The sequence below is a fragment of the Balearica regulorum genome, chromosome 5 (assembly GCF_011004875.1).
Source record: "Balearica regulorum gibbericeps isolate bBalReg1 chromosome 5, bBalReg1.pri, whole genome shotgun sequence".
Lineage (NCBI taxonomy): Eukaryota > Metazoa > Chordata > Aves > Gruiformes > Gruidae > Balearica > Balearica regulorum.
The window spans coordinates 12471022-12489651 of record NC_046188.1 but is presented as its reverse complement, the minus strand read 5'-3'; the positions used below and the strand labels follow the sequence as shown (position 1 = coordinate 12489651).

Below are 18630 nucleotides of genomic sequence, written 5' to 3'. Positions count from 1 at the left end.
TAGCTCTGAGATGAAATGCTTCCATGCAGCTCCGTTCTCTTCCACAGGGAGAGCTGTGCAGCGCCTCGGCAGCCCTTCCTGGCATCAGGCATTTCGGGTGCAGTCCGGCCATACGTGTCCGACCCCGGATGGTCGTTATTTGGGACCATGGCACAGGAATTTGCATGCAGAGCTGGAGATGCTGGGGGAGGAAGGCGGCCGGCGCAGCTGTGCTTGCAGAGCCAGCGATGGCGGGCTGACCTGCTGGTAATGATTTGACCTCTTTCTCTTAATTGGTGGGCCCCGGTTGGGGCGGTCGTAATTATGGTGGCTCCTCGCTGATGCTGAGCTGCGCAGGGTGGCAGACGAGCTTGTAGCGTGGTTCTGGGACTGGGTCAGCTTTCTGAGTAAGGGTGTTTTCACGTGGGTTGCCAGAGCCCGTGCAGACCTCTGGACGTGTTGGGTGGCCTCTTCATCCCAGCAGGGCATTAAAGGCACCCCCAGAGGGGCAAATTCCAGGACAGGGGGGTTACGAAGGCACGGAAAGGGAGTGAGGGGGAAGGGAGGCAGAGAAAAGATGTTTGCTGAGGGCCTAATTAGCATGAGTGAAAAAATGATGATATGATGAACAGAGAAGAGAGGCTGGGAAGGAAGGGAGGGCTGTGTGTATGGAGAGACCAGCTGGTGGAGAGAAACCAGATGAAAGGCAAGAAACCTGAAGCAGGAGAGGAGCAGGGATGGGAAAACGGGAGGTGAGAGGGGGAGGGCAGGAGGATTAGTTGTTTAGAGGGACTTTTTCAGCAGATGAAAGTTAGGGTTAGGGGAAATGGAAATCTGTGGAAAGTAACGGGATGAGAGAGAGATGAACTGAGGGAGGAAAATCTGTGCTTTTATATTTCTCCTCTCCTGGGAGAAGAGAAATAGGTTTTAGAATAGCTGTGCACTTGGTTACACTGAGAGGAAAACCTGGACAGTCAAAGCAAGAAAGAGAGAACCAAGGTCCATAAGGAACAGAAAAAGAACGAATGAACAGAAGTAAAATGTAGAGGTCTTTATTGCAGAGAGACTGCAATTGGATTTTCTTTTCCCTACTAAGCAGGCTAAAACTGAGTTCAGTTCCCCTCTCTCTAGATCAACCCTGAGGCAACAATTTTTCTGTTCCTCTGTTGGTTATGCTGCTGTTGGGTTACATGCTTTTGTGCATGTGTGAGCAGGGCTGGTCTGCGGAGCTGTTTTTCATTCCCAGGCCCATTCTGGGGGCTTCCCCAGCAGTGCTGGGTACTGGCAGTGGCTGCGCCTGGGTCTGCAGGCCTGACACCAGGCACAGGGCTCAGAAAGCAGCGTGGTGCGGGACGCTCTCCCTGGTGAGCTGCCCCTCAAGGAAGGCAAACCTCTGCAGCAGCCTCCCCTGCTTCATCTCCTCACTGCATACCAGGTGAGAGCTCAGTTTTAATTACTGAGCAATACAATTTTTCACATCCCCTTTGGAGCCACCGCGGTTGAGCTGTGCTGGCGTGCAGTGCTCAGGTTGCTGAGCCCCCGGGTGCATCTGCAATGCCCAGATCACATAGCTGGGAAGGAAACTCAAACCAGGGGGAAGCCCAAACCACGGCGCCAACAGTGACCCTTTGGACGTGGCTGTGGTGGGACCATCCATGCCATTGGGCAGAGGTAAGACCAGGGTGCACTTAGGTATCTCCTGTTTCTTGGTTTCTCTCTGCAATATCCACCCTCTAGAATTCTGGTTACATGGGTGTATCATGTATAGACGTCTCGGTTCCTGTTCTTCCCCAGCTTGTACAACAATATTGGTGTGCTGCCATAGGCCATAGGCAGAGGAAACTCAGATCTGATTCAAGAAAAAGTTACTGGCTGAACAGTACAGGCTATGCCTGTACCTGACAGCTGGGTGTGTGCAAAACAGCACTGAGTAGCCTGGGAACTGGATTGTAGGGGTTTTTCTTCAAGTGTGTGTGGTTTTGGGTTTTTTTAACTTCATTTTATCTATGTGAATTTTTGACAGACCTGGTGAAAATGTTTAACAGCTTTCATACTTAAAACACATCCCCATTTTCCCTTACTGTAATGGGGTCTTTAGTTAAATAGAATGGGAACTATCCATGTAGCCTCAAAGATGCTCATGGAAAGGGTCCTTCTGTGAAGTATAAATAGTTTTGCATTTTAATGCATTTCTGGATAGAATCATAGAATCACACAATGGTTTGGGTTGGAAGGAACTTTCAAGATCATCCCCATGGGCAGGGACACCCTCCACTAGACCAGGTTGCCCAAAGCCCCATCCAGCCTGGCCTTGAACACTTCCAGGGATGGGGCATCCACAGCTTCTCTGGGCAACCTGTTCCAGTGCCTCACCACCCTCACAGTGAAGAATTTCTTCCTTATATCTAATCTAAATCGACCCTCTTTTCGTTTAAAACCATTAGCTCTTGGTTCAGTATGAGGCATGCACTCAGCAGAGAAGGAAAAAAGTATCTATTAAGCAGAAGTTATTATCAAAATAATGGAATAATGGGGCTATTACACAAGCCCAGATCCTGCTCCTTTTCATCATTCAAGCAGTCATGCTGGACCAAATGCAATGAGGAGTCAAGTGCCATTCCTACAGAAATCTCTAAATCAGCTGTAGTGGTGGTGTAAATCAGTGACGCTGTTTTGCTGCCCCTGTTTATTGCCCTTGATGCACATCATGAACCACCGTGCAAACAGGGCTTTGCCTTTGATGGGGGGAAGGAAAAATCCAGGACTGGGCAAAACAGAAAGCAAGGTGATCCCAGATGAGCAAAGTGAATCCTGTCTGAGGACATAAGTGATAGCGATGGCCACGGGCGTTGTGAGAAAATCCTTCTTACATGGGCATCTCTGCCATGATATAACTATGCTTCAGGCAAAAGACAATTTGGCAACAGATAAAGGCTAAGTGAAACTTTTCATGTTTATTTTTCTTAGCTTTACAGCTCATAACTGGAGTGGCTGGGTTTCTGCCACAAAAAAAAAAAAAAAAAAAAAGGCAAAAATTCAATGACATTGAAATGGCTGAAAGCTAAAGAAAATTAAAACTGAACAGTTTCCTGCTTTTTAAAAAAACTGAAACAACACTTTGTTTCAAACTTTTCTTCTATTTTTACTCAATTTTAATTAAAAGCCTTAGCACCATGGTTCAGTAACAAACAAGGTATTTAATTTCAGATCAAACTGAAGTGTCAGTAGTAATAATAATCATATTAATAGCCATTTTCATAATACAATGAAAGGGACATGCTGAGGCTGGAGATCTTCTTTGGAAGGGGAGCCTTGCTGGGCAGCCTGGTGACAGCAGCAAGAACACAAGAGTACATGATCGTCTGTCCCCTTCGCTGCCAGAGTGAGAACAGACAGTCAGATAGTACGGTCACTGGCCTTACAGACAGCATGGCCCTTCTGGGATGGAATAAGGAAACTCCTTTTCTGCCTTTAACAACAGTTCAAGACTCTGGACCACACAGATCCTCTCCCTTCTCTCCCTCCAATTATAGGAGGCCAAAGTGACTTTGCCTGGTGAAAAAATGAAGGAGAAAAAAACCAACCCCAAAACCACAGAAAAAATATCAAACTCCCTCACCCAGCTGAATTAGATTTCTTTTCTATAAGGTGATGTTTTGAGGAAAGAAAACATCACCAGAGAGAGTAAGCACCGAGAGGGCTGTACATGATAGGTGATAAACTGAAACCCTACTGGGTTGGGCTGTTTAACTGTTTTAGCAGCCAGCAGGCAAGATGCAGAGGGGTGGAGGGATGTGGGGACGTACATATAGCCCTGCTGCCCATAAGGACCGAGCCTGTGATCAGCGCAGTGAGCTGGTGGGTGCTCCGCGAGCCGGGAATGGCGACGGGCGACAGCGTCCTCCTCGGCTCTGCCTGTTGGCTTCACTTTTAACGTTTTTGTTTCCTGTGTTGTGGTGGACGGGTTCACAGGCAGCGCTTCCTGTCAGACATCAGTCAAGGACCACAAAGCGAGCTGGATCAATAGTCTCGCTGCTGTGATGTCCTTTTGATTAGCGCGTTGTCTCGGTGTCGTATCAGCTGCCCTGGGCTGGAGGTATCAGACTGAATCAGGCTCGGCCTGTCTCGGAAGTGACAAGGTTTTCTATAACATCCCATTATTGGCAGCTTCTACTTTGTGTCAGACAGAGACAATAGACTTGTTGGTTTTCATCTGCCAGAGGAGAAGCAGCTATAGATATCTCCCCTATGCAAATCTGTGCAGCCAAGTGAAGAGCACAGCCACTCCCGTGCACCCAAATACTTCTCTGGTTTTCTGGTCAAGAATCATTGTAAAATGATTTTTGTAAAATGTAAAACTTCACTACTCCCTCCCCATCCTTAGAAGGAAAGTAATTTGTAAAGGCCAAAACACACTTCAAAGTCCTGCGAGGTTACGCTCGGTCATTCTCCAGCTTTTTCTGGGAGTATGATGTTTATGGAAAACTTGGTGATCACAAATACGTTTGGGAGGCGAGACCTGAAGAAAAAACCCCCCACAAACAACATTGCAAAACATAAGAAAAGGTGACAGGAATTACCCGCCTGGGCCCAGCTGCCCCACCAGCATGGGAGCCGGGGCAGAGCCCACCACCCCACTGCAGTGGCAGGGCATCAACGTGTCTCGGTGTTGGAGAATGCTTCCCCCTTGTTTTACAACTAAAGGGTGAAGGATTATGTTCAGCCTTTGACTGCCCAGATCCCTTTCTCCACTCCTTCAGGCAGCGTCGCTCTGAGTGAAACCTGCTGGAGGTGACCTGGGCCCGTTTCTTTGCTCCATCTCTGAGAAGCGGTGGCCGGCAGCCTGCCCGCCTCAAACTGCTGGCCGGGCAGGATCCCTCTCAAACGCTGGATGAATAAAAATGGATATATAGGCTGTTCCCAGCCTTATAAGGAAAAAAAAAATAAAATTCACCAAGCTGCTTATTTTTATTTTTGTTGTTACCTTTGCCACTGTGAGTGCAGCTGTGGGGCAGTGCAACAGGACACAGGCTGTGCTGTGAGGCACGGCTGTCAAGCTGCTCAAAATACTGAATCTTCCACCATTTTGATCAAAAGTATTCTTAAAAGTGAGGAAAACCTTAACACTGACTTGAAGCACAGAGCATTTCACGTCTCAGCTTGCCCCTGAGGCCAATTTAGCCGCCAGCTGGCCCCCATAGCAGGGGCATGCCCGCGCTGCCCACCTCTGGCAAAGCTGAGACCCCCCTGGGCAGGGCAGAGTTTGGGAGCCACCAGCCCCGCCATCGCACAGCCCCTTCCCGCACCAGGAGGTGCTGGCATGTCCTGATAATCCCATCTGTTAAAAATGCTTGATGTAATTGAGGAAAAATGCTGTATTTATCTTTTGCTCATCTTAACTCAATTTGAAGAAAAGCCTCCGCTCTCGTTGCTTGGCGAGGATGTTGTCCAGAAAGGTTAACGATAGACGATGTTTATATGGGAACAGAGTTTCCCAAGAAGGGAGCTGGGCGGAGGAGATGTCTCCTCCAGTTGTCATTTTAATTTCTTGTTTTTAAATGATCGGTCTCAGCCTTTTAGAGGGAATGCAGGGGCAAGTTGTGTTGGATGTATGCTTTGCCATCATGGTGGTGCGATGTGAATAAATCGATGCCGCTGGCCCCGTTCATGGAGGCCCTCACGACTCAGAGGCCCAGCATCTGCCACAGGTTGGGTGGTCCTGTCTTTGGAAAACTGCCACCCTCTGGAGAACCCCTTCAGGTTAACGATGGGGAGAGGTGTATCAGCAACGTGAGGGACTTGTTCCACCTTTAGTGCTGCCTAGTGTGATGCGTGCTCCATAAGAGCTATAGGGCAGTTGATGTGGTTACGCCACGGGCTCCTGGACCTTCTTCCCCACTCACACCCATGCAGTGGTGGCACCCAGGCCTCTTATGGGTGTCCAGTGGTGTCATGCCAACCTGCCAGCCAGGATCTTGGATGTACAAAGAGATGCTGGCTATCTTGTTGGAGGCAGGGGCTGGAATAGTGCTGTTTTGCCTCCAGCTGCCTGGCCAAATTTATGTGTCAGCACAGCCTCCTTCCTCATCCTGAAAGCTCTAGACAAATTGCTCCATAGATCTTCTGCAGAAGGTACTGCAGAGAGGTGGGGACCAAAGCGGTTTTGGGGCACAATTCCCTGCGTAAGGACACCACCAACAGTTTGGAAGATAGGTGTGAGCTGGTAGACTGGAAGGGTCATTCCTGCTGCCCATGGTACTGGACCGAGGTTGGAAATACTGCTGGACCAGGGTCGTTTGTACCAGCGAGGGCTGCATTACAAAGGGGCTAGCGGAGGATGCCTAACACAAACTCTGAATTCAGTGCTGACCTGCACAACGTGCAGCCCTTCAATGGGCTGGCGCAGGGTGCCAGTCAGCTCCCAGTTTGTCCCCAGTGAAGCCGTTATTCTAGTTGGACTCTATTATACAGCATGGGCTTTGCTGCGTTAGTGGGAATGGGATCAGAAATGCCTATATAGGAGACATTGCACACAAACAAAAGTAATTTTTCAGTTTTTTGAAATTTGACTAGTGTTTCTGGGAAAAAAATGGCTCCTGATGGTGATTTGTATCTAAAATTCCTGCTTGGTAGCTGCATCCTGCTGTGTCCTGCCCTGACCCTACGTCGTTTTCAGCTGTCACCAGCTGTCCCTCGCTCTTGCCTTGTGAACTATGTGAAACAAAACAAGGACAAGTACAGCATGAAAGTGTGAGCGGCCTGTGCTGCAGCGCTCCCTCCCTCAGGCTCTCTCCAGGAACAGAGGCGGGAGTCAGAGGCTCTGGAGATGTGTGTGCCCTGGGCGAGCTCCAGGAGAAGACAACTTGCTCTGCACGCCAGCAAACAGCCTCTCACCTGCACGGCGGAGAGGCACCAAGCTCCTGGCACTCGCTAAAGCAGCGAGCATGGGGTCAGGGCACAGAAAGGCAGAGCCTGAAGGTCCCTTTGTGGTTTCGAAAAGGGTGGGCTGAGTTCTGGGCAAGCAGCACCTCTGCTGCTCCTGCCCGCTGAGCAGCCTGCCTTCCTCTTCCCAGGGCAGCACGGCGGCGGGGAAGCTCCTCCCTAACTTTCTCACGTAATGCAGCAGAAAGTCTGTTATTTCTGCTCAGCCTGGACCTCCGACAAGCTACTCAATGTCTGGCTGACTGCAGAAAGTGTTACCCAGCTCTTGTTCGCTTGGCTTCATTTTCCCTTTTGTTTTCCCCTCTTATTTTTCTTCATACCAGGTAGGAGGAGCATTTAAATCCCCAGCAAATTAGTGCAAGATAGATTTTTAGCAACCCCTAACATATCCGCTGCTCTCCTGCAGTCAGAAGAAGCCAGCAGAGGAACGTGCTGAACTGCAGTGACTTGGGGTGCCTTTATCGGCCGCATACACCACGGATGGAGCTGGCAGCCTGCAGGCAGCAAGGGCAGCGGCTTGTCCTCCTGCCTGCTGCGGCCGACTCACGCATGCTGGGCTTGTGCTCCCTCTGGCTTTTCCTCTGACAGACACCCAGATTTCTGTCTATATCTATGTATTTTTAACGTGTGGCAGAAGCAACGTTAGGCTTACCTTTGGGCGTTTGTGGGTTTTTTGGCACGGTGATTGATTGACCTCTCTCCCTGCTCTGCAATGGAGAGGAAGTTGACTGAATGTTTATTTTGTTCCATAGCTTACGTATGCCCATCTACAGCACATGTTTACAATGAATTTATAGACCCCTGTAAAGGGGCTTACAGGCATTATATTTAATTAATGTGGCAGAAATTATATCATTGTAACAACTGCCTGGCCTTTAGAGGTAAAACTCCGTGCCAAGGATTCCCAGATGAATCATCTCTGATAAGAACCAGGAATGACACAGGCCATATATTGTATGGTGAATTTGTTTGGATTGGTACCTTTAGGGTATTCAACCTTGCCAAGTCTCTGCGGTGCTGACACAGTTTATTACACATTTTCATTTATTAAGAGATTATTTGACTGCAGTTTGTTGTTATATTGTACAGCAGGTGATAATTTTACACTAAATTAACTGTAACATCTCTGTTAGGAACAGGCCAAAGAGGCTTCTTGCTATGATGCTAAATACTAAGTAATGGCTTTTATTCATCAAGGGAGTAATTTACTCTCATGTGCAGGGCTTGAATAAGACTCTCCACCAACCTGTTATTAGTCTATGCGTGTACGCAGTTCAGGTTAGGGTTAACGGGTCTTGTGCCAATGCAGGCTGCCTCTTAAAACCAGATCTCCGTGCTAGCATCAAATAGCTTGCTACTTTGAGGCCTGACTAAAAAATGGTTTGAGGCCACCAAATCTGCACTTGGGCAAACAAATGGCCACCGAGGTCTGGAGGTGGGTGATGCTCCTCACGTCAGCCCAGGAGCTTAGCTTTTAGCATCAGAAGAGGCTACAGCCGGGCAGGCAAAAAAAGGGGAAAGCTCCTAGCACAGTTTGACTCTTCAGTAAAATAAAAAGATGCTGTTTCCATCCTGGCTTAAATATTTGTTATTTCAACCAAAGAAATAACTCAACCAGAAAATAATTTTCAAACCTTTTATAAAAGAAAGGAAAGAAACGAGCGACAACCATCCCCTCTTTCCCACAGAAATTAATAACTTTTGAAGGAAAAGTATTTATTCAAAAGCCCTTTTTTCCATTTAAAATAGATTACAGATGAAAATAATTTGACTATCCCTTAATGAAGTCCATTATACCAGACTAGTTTCATAGTCTGTCTCACACAGATACCGTCGAGTTAAGCTTTGCGTTGGGAGATGGGAATTCCACACCAAATTGAATTGGAGACTGAAGCAGGAACAATTATGGCTGCAAATTATTAAAGCTTTGCTATATTGGAAATTCACAGCATGCTTATAGCAGTAACTTGCTATTAAGAAAAACCATACTACAAAGCTAAAAATAGAGGAAAAAATCAGAACCATATTGCTTTGATCACAATTCCATGTTTAAAGGAAGCAATCATTGGCAAAATAATCCCCTTCCCAACTGTGCCGTGGATTAGCTTTGGTTAATGCTAACATTTCCTTTATATGAAGCACATCAAGGGAAAAATTATCAATTAAAATCTAGGGCTGGGTAAGTAATTCATAGTAAATAATTTACTCGAGGGAACCCCCCCGACACACAGACACATATGCTTTTTCTCACTTATGACTTTTCTGCAAGCAAACCCCGACTTGCAGCACATGATATTGGTGAGCAATAACTTACTGAGCGGTTACTGTGAGTTACACGCATTTGTTCTGACTGGACAAGCAGATGAAGTGCTAGATTTCTAGCTGCTGAGGGATGATCAGAGCTCCTAAATTAGGTGTCCAGTGCAGGGTTTTTTTTTATGATTAGTTATTCCAAATTGTCTTCTGAGGAATATTTTCTAGGGCTCCTTTTAAAATTTGCTGCTCAAAGACCATTCTGTGGCAAGCTTGTTAGCTGGAGCGCTCGTGGAAAGCTGCTACCAAAGCAGTGAGCGTCCACATGCTGAGAGTATGAAATATTATTCCTAACTACTTTTTGCAGTTTTCCCCAGATCTAAAAGCATTGAACGGGATTGTGTGTTTTATTTATTTGAAGGTGTGTGTTTGTTACTCTTTTTAGATAAGGGAATGTGAGACCATGTAAATGGCTGATGTCTGTTGCCTTTTGGGAATGACATTTGATTTCCTCCCCACTCCCCAGTTTTTTGGAGTCCCTGTTTTCTGCAAATGGACCATACAGCCAGTTTCCAGCTCAGCCTTAATGATGTGGGTTGTTGGGTTTTTTTAAGGCCAATGCCAGCCTATGAAACAAAACTCCCCCAGGCCTGCAAATGAAGTGTTTGCTGATGCTCTGCCTATGCATCCTAGCACAGATGTGAACATTTTGGGAAAAAACCTGCACACCTGGGAGCGGAGGAGGTGCACAGCATCCTATGGACACCAAAGGGACCCCTGTGTGGAAGTATGCTTGAGAACAAATCCTTTGCTGGATAGCTTACAAAAGCTGCTGCTCCTAAGCCACCAGCAAAAACACAGATGAGCAAATTGGGAAATAAACTCAGATTCAAACACATCCTTTGTGCTTATTCAACATACCTTTTGTGCACAGTTAAGAATTTAAATGCATTTGACCCCTTGTAGGAAGTTTCAGTCGGTGCATTTTTAGAGGGACGGGGTCTTGTGCCTGGACTGGAATTTGCAGGTGCCTTCTGCCCTTGCCTCTGTAAGAGCCCAGGGATGTACATCTCCGTGGTTTTTAGCTATTATTTCGTACCGAAACCTGGCACACAACAGCATAACGTGAGCTTGTAAAGCCCTGAGAGAGCCCTAAGTGAGGGCCGTTCTACAGGGGCCCTTTGAGATGACAAAGTCCTGTTGTGTTCAGACAGGATTGCAAATGATGAGGTGAGCTGCCACGAGTGACATGAATTTCGACTAGATCATGTCTATTTTTAACATCCAGCAAAATTATCATAACCACTACTTTATCATCAGCAAGGATAAAAAACCCCCTAAAAGCACAGGGCTACTATGGGACATCCCATACAAAATGATGCTTGGAGGTTGCGCCACTGTATATGACATTATGTTACATTTCTACCCATCTTGCGTCACTGTAGCCTGTTCAAAGAACTGTAAGTAGAACCTGAGCTGCTGATAACCACTTCACAAATGAAAAACTTGATTTTATTTGATGGTGTAAGACTTGAGAAGAAAATGGGGGAGAAAACACAGAGCAGAATAAATTTTATTAGTAGAGTAGATGCGGCAGAATAATTGCAATTTCTGAGAGAGTGTTGGGAGCAGCATAAGAAGGCTGGAAAAGAAATAGCAGCTTAAATTTTGATTGTCTGTTTGGGGTGATAGTAAAGTCAAGAGTGCCATTTCCAGTCTAAAATCCCTATATCCAATACTAAAAAGCATTAGAGCCTAAATAAGGATTTGAATACAAATGTCTTCAACTCTGGCTCACTACAAAATTAAAGGATCTGTTCCAGGAAATACAGTATCCGCATGAAGAGACCCCCCTAGATCTATGCCTTTGAAGCTTAAGTTTTAATTCAGGATTTTAAAAAAAATGCCCTGCAGAAGTCTCACACAGCATCCTGGAATAGATCCTGCACCGCTGCCGGCTCGAGCGCAGCTGGGTTGGAGGTCTCGCCACTTGCCTGCCCCAGAGAGGGAACACTACCCACAGCGACGCTGCTGATGCAAGAGTGATTCAGCTGTGAACGCGGAGAGAAACACCGAATCCGTGAGGGAAGTGCGGAATCCAGGACAGGCAGGATGGCACACAGGCTGGCTGAGCCCCGATGATGCTGAGTTTAAAGGCGAACGCACATGGTGTGGGTTAAGGCTGGCCTTCCCCTGCCCAAATGCGTTGCAGATTATAGACGATGTGAGCTTCGCATGGGTAATTTTTTCTTTTTCATCTCGGTATAAGGCAGCCCAGGAGACACTATCATGTATGGTGAGTGCATTTTTCTTGTGCTCTGTGTTTCATTTACTCAAAAGAGCTTCTTAGCAGCCCAAATACAGTGGGTGACCACTTCTATTATTCTTAGTGTTGTGCAACATTATTATTTTGCCTGTCCTCTTTTATGGGCAGGCTTGAGTGCACTTGGAAGCACCAGGCAGAGCTCGCTCCTTTAGGGACATCTGAACTCGGATAAAATAAGGTATCCAGTAGCTTTTACCATCACGCCTTTACCTCCTAGAGTAGACAGAGCTGGCAATGGGGTCATCTTCAGTAGATGCCCATGGGTGGTCCTACCAAACAAGATGCCTCAGGGCTGGAAGTGCTGTGTCCCAGCAGCAGCGATGGCAGGGTCCCGGGATGCAGGTGATGCTGTGAGGTGAGCTGCTTCGTAGCTAGGGCTGACCTATGGCCTCTGCACTGGGCAAGTTGGCTCTGGGGTTTGTGGCCTCTGAGGTGTTTTCCCTGGGTAGGTGTCACAGACCTGGCAGCACCGGGAGGTTCTGCCTCGGGGTGACAGTGGGGAGCCACTGACCAGCCTCACTGACACTCTGCCAGCTGCCCAGTTGCTCTGTAAGCAGTTCTGAGGTTGGGTTTCATTTTTATTTACTCCATTACATAAAATATTCCAATTTGAAAAAAACCCAAAACCCCACACCACCTGAAGATATTTCCAGAGAACAGTATTTTCTGTCTGCTCCTGCTGGGCAGGGTCCCTGGCCCTTTGGCCCATGGTGCAGCAGTTTCCACTCTGAGCTCCGATGTTCCTGGGTCAGTCCTGGCTACAGGAGCCTGCCCAAAATGGGCCTCCTGAGCCTCATTCATGGGCCACTTGCTAGCTCCACTCCAAGGCAAGTGCATACAAATTCACTGGCCGTATTCCTTGTCTCTGGAGCTTGTTGTGCAACTGAAAATTGGTTTCTGAGTGATCCTACTGTGCAATCCAAGTCCTGCAGGGAGACATGCCAGTACGAGCCATAGTAATAAAAAGATCTAGTAAACTACATAAGGGTAAACGACTTCATTTTAGCCAGTGAGAGAGTATGTGCATCGCAGGTCAGCCATGGGCTCGGAGGGCAGGCAACCTTTGGTGAGGGGCTGCTGCTCAGTAGAAAAGGGATATAATTTTTTCACCTGGAAGAGCTGCATCTTCCCAAAGACGGAAGAGTCTCCAAATCCCTCCTGTGAGCTCTGGAAAACATTTTGAAAAATTTTCCCTTCTTCAAATAAAGAACTCATTAAGTTTTCTGTTCCTCTGAGTCCCTGTGCTTCCCATTCCCAGAGGCATAACATTGAGTCTAATCACCAACTAGAACAACTGAGGCCTTTATTTTGGTGTAAAGCTGCATGAAAAAAGAAAGTCCCCTGTGTATATAGCTGTAACACTTGCATGATTGTAAGAAAAATGGAGGGACCCACAACTGATTTCCAAATCTGTGTCTTCCTTTTTCCTATAATGAGTGTGATGCATAATTTACACAGGCAAGAAAACATATGAAGCTGATTATTTTTTTCTTTGTTTGTTTTCCTTCAGTTGCAGAAGGGCTGGAACTCCAGAAAGCTGAGATAAGAGCCCTACCCTTTCTTTGGTGTAGTGAGCACAGTAGGGAGGATGGAGAGGAACGCTAGAACTCAAGGTACAACCACGAGGACTTAGTTGGGTCTTTCTAGCATCTAGCAAAAAAAAGACGTCTCATCTCCTTCCTGTTTTGGAAAGGAGGAGCATGAGAGCCATGGCGTGAAACGCTCAGCGATGTGGGGGAAATCACAGCCTCAGTCATCGAGATACTTGCCCACACCCAGGACTGTGTCAATAAACTGCTGACTACAACCAATATTATAAAAGTTCCTCCCTGGATGCCGTAGACACATGGATGGTTTTGCATATCTCAAAGACTCACTGGGCGATGACATATTTCCTCTTTGGGTTGACTCATGAGCTGCTCCTCCTGGTTGCTATGAAAGCTGGAAGCACTTTAATGCTGCCTGCCGCAAGTACTGTTCATGAAAAGAGAGAAAAATCTCAATATTAGTTCTGGATTCACTGGTTTGACCCTTTCACTTTTGCCATCGGTGAGCTTTGCCACTTTGACATTTATTAAATAGCTTGTTAGTGGCAGAAGCAACGACAATAAAATTTGTGTGTATAATTTAAAGCAAACAATCTCCTCTCTTAATCCAGCTTTCAAGGCCTGAAGTAAACAACCGCATTTCAAGGGAACGCTACTAAGAAAAGAAAAGTCTGTCGAGTGCTACTCTTTTTTAAACCATGAGACAAAACGTTTTACAGTCTAAAAGCTCTAAGCCCCGAGTTGTTACGGGGAGATAACAGCTACATTAATTAGATGATCAAATATTATTTTATTAGTAAATTCTTGCATTGGTCTGGCATGGCTTATGCTTGCTTATGAGAGATGTGACTCTCTTCTTTTGAGCATTTATAATGAAAATTTTCCAGCAAGTTATTTAATGTAATTGCCATAATTCTCTAATCCATATATTTGCATCAATGTTGTGTGTTGATTATGACCTGGTTCAGGGTATTTATCGGTGCTGATTTTCAGCAGTCATTGGGGGGAAAAAAAAAAGGTCTTTTCACTATGTGCAAGTTTGCCACTATTTCAGACCTTGTCTTCTCTCCCTCACCAGGAGAGATGAGGCTGGTAGATCTGTGCACTTGAGCTCATCCCGAGTGAGCACCATGCCGGTACGTGGGCAGAGGGGAACTCTGGAGGGAAGAGACTGGATAAAGCCGTAAGGGCAGCTGACAGGGAGACCAGAAGCAGACCCAGCTCCCCTGCCACTGACTCCTGAGCAGGGACATTTTATGTGGGGATGGACAACATCTCCTGCTGCATCTGCTTGCCCTGCCACACAGACGGTGAAATCGCATGCGAGCTGCTGATGGCCAGAGCTTACAGCCTGGTGGTTTAAGGGAAACTGAAATCACTGCTGATCCACCTTGAAGGGTGGGCTGTAGCAGAGCGCTCGGGGATGCGGCAAGAGCCGGCGTGGGGAGCCAGAGGGATGGCGGCAGAGCTCTGCCAGCGGAGTGAGCGCCAGGCCGTCTTGCAGGGACGTGGGCTGCCCAGATTGAAATCGCTCACGGATTGAAATCAGACCTCTCATTTCACTACACAATCTCTCCCTGTAGTTCCTTACGCAGGGCCCATATGCATTTGTATATCATACAGCTCCTTCACAGCCTGCAGTACTTTTAACGCGTAATGTACATGTTTATCTCAATGCAGAATAGACACCAATTAACACTGCTCCTTAATGAGAGCACAATCAACTTGCATAACCTCGAACCACCGAGTGCACACGGTGATGTATGAACGAGAGGTTAACTGCAGATGACAGCTCATTTCTTTTTGTTCTTCTGCCCCGAACATCCTGCCAATACACACATTACAAATAATGTCTTCTTGTGATGGTAAGGGGGGTGGCATTTCAGAAGTGAGTGTCACTTCTTTGGTTTAGGAGTGATTGCATGACATTTGGGGTTTCAGCCTTAATACCATCTATCACCTCAGCTGCTGGCATCAGCTGTTTCCCCCCCAGGATCTCCACTGCTGGTACCCTTGACCGCATCCCAGTTCCACTTTCTGAATTTGAAAGCTGAATATGAAACGGATTAATTTAAAAACCTACAGAAAAGGGCAAGAGGCATTTTTGATGTGCCTGAGATGCCCGTGCCCATCTGATTCAGTTGACAACTCACAGAGCAGTGTCATTCGTAATTCGTATAAATGCTCACTTGCTCACCCACCCACAGCCGTGTTATATACTGCTCTTCCCTGTAAAAAGCCCAGCCAGCGATAAAGCCCAGTCAGCATCACGCTATCTCTGCTCTCGCACAGATTATGCACATCAGTGTTCTTTCTGTGGGGAATATATTTACTTGCTGTAAGGAGCCATCTAGTGAGGGTTTACTGCACGTAAAATCAAAGTAACCATTTCTTTACTGCTTCTAGGCAATACCGAAAGAAAAAGTGCTATTTCTTTTTCCCTCTTCTCTCCCTCCACGTGCTCCTGCTGCATTCGAGCCACAGCTAAAGCAAACAGCTTGAGCAGGTGAGGCTGTGTGCGGCCGAATGCTTATTCCTCTGGCCAACCCTTTACAAAAGACAGGGAACACACGTGCTCGCCCTCGCTCAGCTCTACTCTTGGGGTACCCACACGGAGTAAGGAGGAGTCCCGAAGGACCTGCCCTCTGCACTGGCAAGAGCGAAAGCAAAGCGAGTGGGTGGAGAACACAGGGAATGGCCACGCTAGGCAGAAGTGAAAGCCGTTGAAGCTGGTCCTGTTTTAGCGTACGGGGAACGGAAGAACAGAGATGGACGGTGAAGTGCCCTTCGTCACGCAGGCAGTGAAGGCATAGCCGGGAACTTCATTCAATTTACACAAGGCTAAGGCAGAGCCCCAGTCAGCGGACAGATAAAGGGAGCAGCTTTTTTATGGGGGACACTTCTGTGATAGTTTTTTTTTGTTGTTTTATTCTTAAAAGAATGATGAACTTCAGCAGACGAAAATGAGAGAGTAGAGCTGAGAATGTTCGTGCACTTCAGAAATTTGAAGTTATTGCTTTTGGAGCATCAAAAGCATAGCTACATTGCAAATCTATATTGTTATGAATTTTACAGTCTGCAGAAGGTACTGAACACACCGAGTTAAATATTAAGCACTCAGTCAGGGAAATGACAGCAGCTTTTCTACAGCATAGAAGTAAGATTTTGTGTTGTGCTCTGAAACTATACCCAGAGACCGTGGCTGGGTGATGGCAGGGTGAGCAGGGGCAGCATCACTTGTTTTGCTCATACCAAAGCGGTCTCCAGGCTAAATCTGAGTGGCCACAGGCAGCAAGGTCTCCATCGGGGTGTGCTTGGGATCCTCCACAGCAGGTGATATGCCAGTCTCCATCGTGACATTCACTGCAGAGCCTCCTCCAGCCTCTTCAAGCCTCTTGGGGTGGGAGTTTGCAAGCAAGCTAGCAGCTCCGCATCCCTTCAAGCAGCCTTATGCTGTGCTGGCACTGGAGTAACCCTCCTTGTCTCCTGCCTGTGTATTTCCAGCGCTGGTTCTCAGCAGGCAGCTCTACTGTCCCTCGATAGCTCAGCTCCGTGCTCTCCTGCGTCGTTCCCCAAGGCACAACTGGCCAGCCCTCGATGGGAGAGCGCTGAGCATCAGCTCCTGGAAAAAATGGCTGGCACACTGGAGAAAAGAGACTCTGAGACGTTTGACACTGTAATACACAATAAACAGGACAGTAATTTTTCATAGCTACGCTGCATATCAGGATAGGGAAAGTAATCCAACTTTTATAAACAAGCCTTTAATTCTACAAAACCCAGACACTCTCTCATGCACAAGAAAATGCTCTGAATTATGAATGCCTGTCATTTTACAATAACTATTCCTTGCCTTTTTTTTTTTAAATGTAAACAATGAAAAATAATTTTTTTTACAGTGAGAAAATCCCCATTTTTAGTCGGTGGAAAGTATTTGACTACATCAATGATTAATAGGTTTAATGTAATAGCTGAAACTGAAATTTAAAAAGCAAACAAGCCAAACAGAGCCAAATGGATTTGTTATAATGATTTCATTAGAGATTTTAAAAAGTTTGCTTTATACTTGCAGTTTGTTGTCAGAAAGAATTGGCTGAATTCAGTCAAAATGGTTTGTTCTTTGTCTGTCCGTGGTCACCATAGCTACCATTTCAATCTGTTAACATATGTGGTATTATTTTGTTCCTTTCTCTTAAACTCTATTCACAGATGCTGTCAAGATTTTCCTTTGTACAAATCTGATCGGTTCGTGCCAGGTTTGGCTCCATGCCTTTTCAGATGAGAGCCTCTCTGATGAGGACAAGGTGGTTAGGCACCCGGTGCAGCAATGGAGACAGAAGGAGAAGCTGGGGTGGGGATGGCTCCTGCTCCACTACGGCATGGGATCTGTGAGAAGTACCTTGGGAAGACATTGTCAGAGGTGTATCTTTTTTCTGGAGAGGTAGGTATTCCCTGGATGTGCTGTGGCAGATCCTCAGCTGCTGTAAATCAGTATAAATGCTTTCATTTTAGTGGAGCTGTCGTGCCTGCTGATGGTTAGGTCCTGTGATGTTGCTCATTACACAGGTTTTGGGTAAGGAGCCAAGGGATGAAGGGAGGCACGGCTACAACATTTTAAATAAATAAGTAATGAGATCATATAGCTTCTGTTCTCTTGCTTTTTCCAGTCTTAGAAAAGGTTCAGGTTGCCACTGAGTATGGAGATGTATCCACTCTGGACAATGTAGGTGATTGGAATATTTAGTGGAGATCAGATTATCCACATTTCACATTTTAATTGGCACTGAATGGGAAGACCATCAGTTTTCTCTATTAGTGAATGTGAAAATGATTGAGATGGCTTCATTTTCTTTCCCACTGTGAAGCAGGCAGGTAAATGTATTGATGTGAGTATATATGCAGTACAGTTTATAGTGGGGAAGCAGTAAGAGAAATCAGATAGATAGTCTCGAAAAATATACAATTTTCTTTCACAACAAAGCTCTCACAGTAAAGAGTAAAGTTAAGGTGAGTTTGTCTCTTTTTTTTTTTTTTTTTTTTTTAGTATAAAAGCCTTTGTTTAAAGGTCTGTGAGTCTGATTTTCAGAGCTGCTGAGCACCCTGCTCTCTGATTTCTTTTAACTGGAGGTGTTCAGCATTTCTGGCAGCCGGGGCCCCTCTACTAATGCCTGCAGAGAGTAGCTGGAGAAAGTGTGAGAAACATTATTGTAATGAGGGGCTAATTCTGCCTCTCCTTCCTGCCTCTCAGTGCAGATGAAAGAGTGCCTGGGAGTCACGTTATGTGCACGGAGAAGGGGAATTCTGATTTACCGGCTCTGGCTCCCCAGGGGCAGGGATGCTCTCCTAGCACAACTCACAGTAAGTCACATCTGCATTTCCAATATAAGGCCCATTTTTAAGGACTCCTAGTTCGGCTATAAAAATTCACTTAGCATGCATGAATAGAAACCAAATTGACAAGATAGACCGTAACTGCTCTGAAAGGGCCATTAGTTCCTGTCATATGAAAAATCCACTTTTTAAAAAAGCGAGTATTGTTCACATTTGCACAACAGGCTATAACTGCTCCTTCTAAGTCATCAT

The 18630-nt window shown here is 46.3% G+C and overlaps 1 long non-coding RNA gene across 1 annotated transcript in view; it reads left to right on the top strand.

The window, feature by feature from the left end:
• LOC142601903 (uncharacterized) overlaps positions 1-18390 on the top strand; it is a 31100-nt gene extending 12710 nt beyond the window's left edge. Inside the window, exons 2-3 of the long non-coding RNA XR_012835476.1 lie at positions 17257-17488; positions 18296-18390. This is a non-coding gene — a long non-coding RNA (uncharacterized LOC142601903). The remainder of the gene's footprint in view (positions 1-17256; positions 17489-18295) is intronic.
• The last annotated feature ends 240 nt before the right edge of the window (positions 18391-18630 follow it).